The sequence below is a fragment of the Nicotiana sylvestris genome, chromosome 4 (assembly GCF_000393655.2).
Source record: "Nicotiana sylvestris chromosome 4, ASM39365v2, whole genome shotgun sequence".
In the NCBI taxonomy this organism is placed as follows: Eukaryota; Viridiplantae; Streptophyta; class Magnoliopsida; order Solanales; family Solanaceae; genus Nicotiana; species Nicotiana sylvestris.
This window is the reverse complement of record NC_091060.1, coordinates 69,361,673-69,371,614: the sequence shown is the minus strand read 5'-3', so window position 1 is coordinate 69,371,614 and position 9,942 is coordinate 69,361,673.

Here is a 9,942-nt window from a genome sequence, read left to right as displayed (position 1 = left end):
GATCCAGCACAAAGGGATCCCAACCAAATATGCAAATATCATGGCACACATGGTCACATGATGGAGGATTGTCGGCACCTAAGAGAGGAAGTAGCTTGTTTGTTCAACGACTCTCATCTTCGAGAATTTCTAAGTGACCGAGCCAAGAACCACTTCAAAAAAAGAGATTCCAACAAACAAAATAGACAAGACAAACCCCAGTACGTCATCCATATGATTATCGGAGGGGTCGATATTCCCCAAGTTCCGATGATGAAACTCACCAAGGTGTCAATCACGAGAGAAAAACGGAGTCGGGATTATTTACCAGAGGGGACTCTATCTTTCAACGACGAGGACGCGGAAGGAATCATACAATCTCATAATGGCATAGTGGTAATCTCTATACTTATCAATAAAACTAGAGTTAAACGTATGCTAATTGATCCAGGTAGCTCGACCAACATCATACGATTGAAGGTCATAGAACAACGCGGCCTGCAAGACCAGATCGTACCAGTGGCCCGAGTACTTAATAGATTCAACATGGCTTGCGAAACAACTAAGGGAAAAATAACATTGCCGGTGAATATTGTCTGTACCATCCAAGAAACCAAATTCTATGTAATCGAAGGGGACATGTGATGCAACACACTGTTCGGGAGAACATGGATCTATAACATGAGGGTTATGCCTTCGACCCTCCACCAGGTAGTAAAATTTCCAACACCGGAGGGGATAAAGACGATTTACGGGGAACAACCCGTTGCAAAGGAGATGTTTGCAGTCGATGAAGTAATTTCGATATCAACGCTCTCACCGACAAATGACTCAAGATCATAAGTGAAACAGTGATCCAAATAGCAATTATTGGTGCCAGCTTCAACCCAATCGGACGAGCAAAGGATTAACGAAAATGATGACTTCAGGGTTCCTCGATCTTTTATCGCCCTCGATGATTCCGACGCTACCAAGTCAATGATAAAAAAACTAGAGCAGGTCGTGCCGATCGAACATCTGCCCGATCGGAAGGTATACCTGGGCACGAGATTAACTCCTGAGATCAGGAAATAACTTATTCATTTTCTTGTAGCTAATATGAAGTGTCTTGCTTGGTCCCATCTCAATATGACAGGGATCCCATCAGAGATCACCACTCACAAACTAAGCTTGGACCCAAAATTCCGCCCGGTGGAACAAAAAATGAGACCTCAGTCTGAGATAAAACATACCTTCATCAAGGATGAGGTAACTAAGCTCTTTAAAATAGGGTCCATCCGGGAGGTCAAATACCCGAAATGGCTAGCGAATGTAGTCATAGTTCCTAAGAAAGGGAATAAACTAAGAATGTATGTAGATTATAAAGACCTAAATATATCATGCCCCAAATATTCTTTCCCTTTGCCTAACATCGATCGTGTGATTGATGCCACGGCCGACCACGAGATTCTAAGTTTTCTCGATGCCTATTCTGGGTACAACCAAATATGGATGAACTTGGGTGACCAAGAAAAAACCTCTTTCATCACTAAATATGGCACATATTGTTATAATGTAATGCCATTCGAATTAAAAATGCTGGTGCAACCTATCAACGCCTAATAAACCGAATGTTCGAAGAACAAATAGGGAAATCTATGGAAGAATGACATGCTACTTAAGTCACTACGAGCAGAGGGCCATTTGTAGCATTTGCAGGAACTTTCAGTATACTGAAGAAATACAACATAAAGCTCAACCCAAAAAAATGCGTGTTCAGGGTCGGCTATGGAAAATTTCTCGACTTCATGGTATCCAATTAAGGAATCGAGATCAACCTCAACAAAATTAAAGCTATAGAGGACATCACGGTGGTAGACAATGTAAAGGCCATGCAAAGGTTAATAGGGTGCATAGGGGCGATTTATCTCGAGGTCTCCCGATAAGAGCCATTGATTCTTTTTGTTGCTGAAGAAGAAGAATAACTTCACATGGACTACGGAATGTCAACCGGCCTTGGAAAAGCTTAAGCGGTACTTGTCGAGCCCGCTGTTGCTTCACACGTTGAGGGCAGATGAACAACTTTACTTGTATTTGGCAGTATCGGAGATAGCGGTAAGTGGAATCCTAGTCCGAGAAGAACAAGGTACACAATTCCCTATCTATTATGTTAGTCGGGCCCTAGGTGAGGTCGAAACCAAATATCCCTATCTAGAAAAATTAGCGCTCACTTTGATAAGTGTCTCTAAGAAACTAAAATCATACTTTCAATGTCATCCCATATGTGTTGTAACAACTTATCCTCTTCAAAATAGTTTGCATAAGCTCGAGATTTCAGGACGATTGGCAAATAGGCCATAAAAATCAATGGGTACGTTATTGAGTAGCGACCCCGAACATCCATCAAGTCTCAATCTTGGTAGACTTCACATCAGCCCTAGTGCCTGAGGTTGAAAGAGAACTATTAGTCAACTCGGGTACATCTCCCTGTTTACGGATGGTACTTCAAACGTAAAGGGGTCCGGACTCAGCATCGTGCTAAAACCGCCTAGAGGTAACGTGGTTAGACAATCTATTAGAACTGTAAAATTGACTAACAACGAGGCCGAATATGAGGTCATGATTGCACGACTCGAACTAGCCAAAGGCTTGGGAGCATAGGTGATCGAAGCCAAATGTGAATCCCTCCTCGTTGTGAATCAGGTTAATGGAACCTTTGAAGTTCAAGAGAAATGAATGCAAAGATACCTGGATAAGCTACAGCTAACTGTACACCAATTCAAAGAATGGACTTTTCAACATGTGCCTTGAGATCAGAATAGCGAAGTCGATGCCCTCATAAACCTAGGGTTATCGTTCGAAGACAATGAACTCAATTCAGGGGTTGTCGTACAACTTATAAGGTCAATGGTCGAAGAAGGCCACGCCGAGATAAACTCTACAAGTTTGAGCTGGGATTGGAGAAACAAATACATAGAGTATTTGAAGAATGGGAAGCTTCCCTCAGATTCAAAAGAATCAAGATCCATGCGCACAAAAGCAACACGATTCACCTTGTCCGAAGACGGGACCTTGTTCAGAATGATGTTCGATGGTACGTTAGCAATATTTTTGGGACCAGGAAATACCGAATATATTCTAAGGGAAGTCCACGAAGGCACTTGCAGAAATCATTCTAGTGTCGAATCATTGGTCCACAAAATAGTCAGAGTTGGATACTACTAGATCGATATGGAGAAAGATGCGGAAGAGTTTGTTCGAAAATGCGGCAAGTGCCAAAGACATGCGCCAATGATACATCAACCCAGGGAGTTACTCTATTCGGTCTTGTCCCATGGCCGTTCATGAAGTGGGGGACGGACATCGTCGGGCCTCTTCCATCAGCGCCAAGTAAAGCTCAATTTGTTTTGTTTATGACTGTCTATTTCTTTAAGTGGGTTGAATCACAGGCATACCAGAAGATCAGGGAGAAATAAGTCATCGACTTCATTTGGGACGACATCATATGTCGATTCGGAATACCATCTAAATTGCATGTGATAATAGGAAACAATTTATTGGCAGTAAAGTGACCAAATTTCTCGAAGACTACAAGATCAAAAGGATCTTATCAACACCTTATCACCCTAGTGGGAATGGACAAGCTGAATCGACCAACAAAACCATAATCCAAAACCTTAAGAAAAGGTTGACCGACGCTAAGGAAAAATGGAGAGAGATCTTGCCCGAAGTCCTTTGGGCGTATCATATAACTTCGAAGTCCAGTACCGGGGCCACCCCATTCCCTTTGGTTTGTGGCGCTGAAGCTTTAATACTGGTCGAAGTCAAGGAGCCGAGCATCGGATTTCTATATGCGACAAAGGAATCGAATGACGAGGCCCTGAATACGAGCCTGGAGCTATTAGATGAACAGTGTGAAGTTGCCTTTATTCGAATTGCTCCCCAAAAACAACAAATTGAAAGGTGTTACAATTGAAGGGACAAACTTTGATATTTTAATATCATATATACGAACAGTGGGGACGCTGCGTTTAATGCTCGTAGGTCTCGATAGACAGGTCGAGAGTCCTCCAAGTAGGCTATCAGCCAGCGGAAGATGATCGTGCACTCCATTTGCTCCGTAGTTGCTTGTTTAGTCAGTATGATTTCAACGTGTATTGTTTGGTATGGCGGGGCCCTGTCCTGACCTTTATGTTGAGTGTGTACTCTTAGAGGCTTGTAGATAGATGTCATATATACGAATGCTTGTATGGCCTTGTCGGCCTATGTTTTGAGTTTACAAATGATCATGTTATCCTTATAGACCCATATATCACATGTATAAGTTTTTATATCAGGTTGTATCGTCCTATATTAAGTATTCCCTTATATTTATTTTGGTTAGCCCATGACGGCCCATTTGGACCATTTCCAATGAGAGTATAATAAGAAAGATATGTTATGTTGGTACTCGGTTAAGTACGGTACCGGGTGCTCATTGCAGCCCAGAGGTTTGGGTTATGATAAAAGTGGAATAAGAGCATTTTTGTCCTAGGGAGTCTACAAGTCGTGTTTAGTAGAGTCTTGTTTATGGGTATGTCGTGCACCACACTTATAAATAGGAGGCTACAGGGCATTTAGGACTGTTACTCTTTCTTCTTACTCTAGATCGTGTAGTAGAGCTTAGTTGTAAGAACTCAATTTCCTAAACTTTATCTTATTCGTACTACAACAATGCCTACATTCAGAAAGACGGTCGGTAATAGAAATAGTTGTGGAAGTGTTGAGTCAGAAGAACTCGATTTTGCATCATTTTTATGATAAGTAAATGTAAGGTCGTCAGCAGACCATACGTGTACTAGAAGGTGTAAGATTCTTGATAAGGAGTTTTAAGGCAAGAATACTTATCCACTCTTACGGTAAAAAGGAATAACAGAATTGGAAAGTGGACACAAGTTTCAGCAAGTAAAAGAAGCAAGGTGAAGAAGGGTACAAGGTACCCAGTTAATAAACATTATCATTATTTACCATTCAGGAAGGGAGATATAAGCATTTTTAGTTACCTTCAACGGTAGCAGAGATATGTACAATTGGCCACACCCATCTCATTTATGCCATATGGAAGCTAACAGAAGTAGTATAAGAGAAGGACGGATATCAAGATCCGGATGTGGTTAAAGTGACAAAAAATGGTGGATGAAATGTTTGCGTTAGTTGACATTTCCGAAAGATATTGCAAATGTGATAATAGATCTCCTTGTGAGACACCCAGACGGTGCACTCTATAATAGTATATTTATATATGAGAACTACAATGATAGGAACTGGAAGCCTTTAAGGGATAAATATTATCTTAGTATGGCTCCCGTCCCTAGTATAGAAAGAATGTTAGGTAATTCGAAGAGCCAATGGCTGGAGTAAGGGGAGCTAAAAGCAAAAGAATGTCTTGTTCGAGTTTTCAGAATAAAGTAATAGACATAGATGTTAGCAGTAAATAAGAAGAGAGTTAATGAAGCATTATAAGTAAAATGTGATACATGGAAGACAACGGTAGGTCAAAGAAATGACAATATTACAGAGTCTATAGTCAAGTGAAGGAAAAGACGAAAGGCGACAGGCCTTGAGATGACAAAAGAGTATAGGCCATAAAGTCATATCCTCATTTCGAGAAAGAAGTTCATGACGCTAACGTGATTACCAGAAGAAAAAGTTAGACCCCTAAGTAATAGAAATCAATATGGACTGGTGAACTAGATAAACTAAACATGAATTAAAGACCGAGTGATTTGATAATGGCCGGCATTGCGTTCCAGTGATAATAAAATGGATAACAGAAGAAGATTCATAAGAAATTCAGAGAAAGGTCATTCAAGAAGACACTTTCCTAAAACAAGCGATGTGAGATTAAGGGACTGTATGTGCCAGTTACACTAAGTGTCACCATCGCGAGTAAGGAGTTTTGTTATCTTTGGTAAAGAAGGATTACCACAAGGTGAGTAAGGGTCATCGATGATGTGAAAGGACGCCAAAGATGAAGAGGTAAAACATCTATAGGTAGGTTGTTGTAGCTCCAACTCTTAGTACTCCACCAAAGGAGAGAATATGGAGTGATGTAGCATTAAGTCAGAATTAAGTAGTTCCAGTAATTATGGAATGGTAAAGGAAGAACACGAAAAAAATGAAAAAGGGATGAGATTGCACATATTCAAATCCTACAAATATGCTACGATTTTAGAACATTATGCAAGCACGACGTCAATGAGAGGATGTAAGGGTTCCTGCCCGAGATGTTATTGATTAATAAGGAGCCAGTGCGAGAGGTAACTTAAGACAAAAGGAATAACCCAAGAAAGATTACGTGGAATATTAACATGAGAATGGGCCAACGAGTAATTAGCAGTTTATTCAGGAAGAGCCTAGTTATGGCTAGATAGGTGGTTACTGACGAATCTGGAGATTGTGCAAGATAAACATAGTAAAATCCAATATACTAAATTCAGCCTCGCAGTAATATCATTATAATACTTGAGATATATTTAGATAGAAGTCGGGGTAGTTAAAGGTACCATATGAATGTTATGGGAATAAAAGAGAGTGCCACTGGGAAGACAGTAAAAATATCAGTTCAGAAGTAGCCTACAAGCATAAGGGTGTGGAGGTAAATAACTACAAATAATTATAGGCAAGGAAGGACATCAAAAGATCCGTCGAGTATGTGATGTAATAAGATCATAGCTTTACAAGAGTCAAAGGGTCCCCCTAAGTACTACAATGAAACTAGTTAAGGAAATAAGGAAGAATGCTTCAACCAAAGCACAATGACTTAAAGAGGAAATGGTTTTATAACAATAGTCCCACTACAAAATTATATTCACTCCAAAAGAAAGTCGTACCTACCATGGCTAATGAGTAGACCATATGAGTTGCACAAAAATTTCGGCATGCGCAAGAACTCAGATGAGCTAAGTATGCATGCAACAAAGGGGCAAGAGGTCAGGAAAAGTAATTGCTTACGTTTGAAGAAAGCTGAAATAGAACGAAAGGAATTATTTGATTAATGATCAGTCGTAGAAGACTCCGGTATAAGTTAAAAAAAGGAATTGGGTCCAGGTTATAGGCAAAGTATGGAATCATTAGAAGATCGTATCATGGTTTTCCATAGCGTCCATGAAAGTATAAAGTAATAACTAAATTCCATGAGCCACAGATGAGAAGATAGCTTAAGCCTACATAAAGGCTAATCAGAAGGAAGAGGAAACTGAAGAGTTATATAAACTAAGTAAATTAGGAGTCTGCTTATTGAACCCAAAAAGTTATAGACATCATGATTGAGAAATTTGTAGAATCACTCTTAATATTAGAGGTACAAGAGAGATAGTACAGTACCCATATTTTAGAACAACTCTACGATAAATCCAGTTACAAGTGTCCCAACCTCATAAGATGTTAGTATGAAGCTCTCACGAGATTGTGTAAAGAGGTGCATGTATTATAATAGAAATTCAAGATGCGGATGTGAATTATACCTATGTAGAGGGGAGGTCTGAAAGAGATAGAAGATGTGATGTGAGACTTTAAGGTAAGTAAGGTAAAGGTGAAAAACGTACGAGATACTCAAAGTAGAAGGTTGAGAATAGTCCATACTAGGATAAAAGGCTAGAAGCGCGGGGATTCAGTATCCAGGAATGATAGCGGCATCGTCAGTAGCATATCTTCCAGCCTATGGTTTCTATGTATCGGCAGGTCTAGTTAAGAGAGTAAAAGAAGAGTTTGAGGTGATATGATGTCTCGCTTGATGTTCTAGAATAACATAAGGAATCTATGGTGCAAGCAAGTTAAAGAAAAGTTGCGAGTAGTATAAATGAATATGTGTAGGTCGCAAGCTGAAGTATGGTAAAGTAACAAGGTTTTAAGAAAATAGGAGTAAGGATAAGAAAGGGCGAGTGAGAAGGTGATGAGAATGGATAAGTCCTCAGGATTAAGCCCATGAAAAAGAGAGAGTTGATGGTTTCTTTGAGTTATTGAAAGCTCAGTATTGCTTGAATGGACTCAAAGGAGTATAAGACTAGTAGCATTTAAAGGAGATGGAATGCTACCCTGGTAGTAGAATGAAAGTGTAATTGAGATAGATGAAGGATAACATTTGGGCCTCCGATGGAGTAATGATTTCATGAATTGTACAGGATTAAAATACCCACGTATGGTAAATCACATTGGGATGCTATGAAATACGATTATGGAAGTATAGTGTCGTATCGCCCCTAGGTTGATTAAGAAAATCACTGCAAATGTTCCACGATGAGACGTGAGCCCTAGTGGCAGAGTTACATAACAGATCAAGTTATCAGTGATAGATGATAGATCAATATTAAGGTGAATCAACAATGGTTGGACAAAAGTCATAAAGTATGAGGTGAGATTAGGACGTCATTCTTAAGATGAACTGTAATAAAGAAGCATTAAAGGACATAGATTTATACATATAGGATAAGCAACGAGAGTAACCTGGAATTTGGTAGTAGACCTCAGTAATGATAAATCAAAGTAAGAGTTATGGCTGTAATGTCATACGGATGGATAAACAAATCTATGAAATAAGGTATAACAATATTCGTAAGTTCAACAAAGCACCTAGAGAAGAACTTCAGGATACCTATAGATGCCCAGAGGACATCTTCTCAAGCTCTGTATATGTTTACAAAGTGAGGCCTAGGGATTGGCCAAAAGCTGGAGGAAAAAGGGAAAAAGAATCGCATAGGCGCACTTACAAGGTCAAAGTCGTACAGGCTTCATAATAGAAGGTAATAACAATTACGAGATTGGAAGGATTCCGACCATAAGTCATGGTGTGATAAAGAGGCCTAAAAGGGGGAATGACCTGGCCTTTGGAATTATTCACAGAACAGTTGCCTAGATGGAAAGAAGAGTACTAAAGTATTAGGAAGGCATAAGTCATGAAAATGATAAGTGCATCAGTCAACATTTGAGGACGAATGTTCCAAAGAGGGGAATGATGTTATACCCCATGTTTTTGTACGAGGAAGTACGCCATAAATAAATTGATATAAGCTCTAAAATGAGATATTATATTCCGCATTTTTGTACGTTAAAGTTTCGTTGTAAGCTAATCATGTAAGTTTAGGAATGAGATTATTTTGAGATTATAAGCATTGCGCTATTCCAAACAAGTGATGAGTAAATTCGTGAAGGTGAGAGGGTAAGAAAATCTAAGAAAATGAATTTTTGTTAAAGTTTAACATGTTGGAATAAAATACGGCCCGACCTAAAATACTCGGTATTTATAGACTAGTGCCATACAAGGTACCATATGACTAGGATAGTAAGGTGTATAAGGTATGTTAAAAGTGAGTAGTATTTTAATTAATTTGAGATAATCCTTAGTTATGTAAATTATTGGATAATGGGGGAATTAACAAGTTAATTAATAATTAATGGATGATGAATTAAAGTCTTTGGATAAAGACTAAGACTAATTCGTGGCAGCCAGATTCATAAGTCATTAAATGACTCTTGAACAATTTTGCAAGGTGACACTCTTTAAAGAAATAATTGAAAATGGATTCTTAAGTTTAAGATTTGCAAAGATAAGGAATTCATAAAAAGCCATAAGACTCTAACGTTATTGCTTTAGTAAGCATCTTACAAAAGTTGTGATCAAATGCACAAAGTGATTATATGGAATTTGGTACAATAATTCATACAAGATTTCATAAGGTAATAGCAACGGGATTTTGCAATTTTAAGGAGGTACGGTACAATCTTCCTCAAGAGTATCATACGGATTTTTCCCTACTCCGGTCTTGCCATCACGTGTTTTGTCAAAATTAACGTGTGTTAGAGGGATTGTCAAGGGAATCGACTCAGGTACGTTAAGGCTATCCCTTCATTCTTTTGTCATGATCTATACGATACAAACGGAACAAGTAAATGTACAACTTCCATAAATGACTCTATTCGTAGAAATACTAGAGGTTCCTATATTCT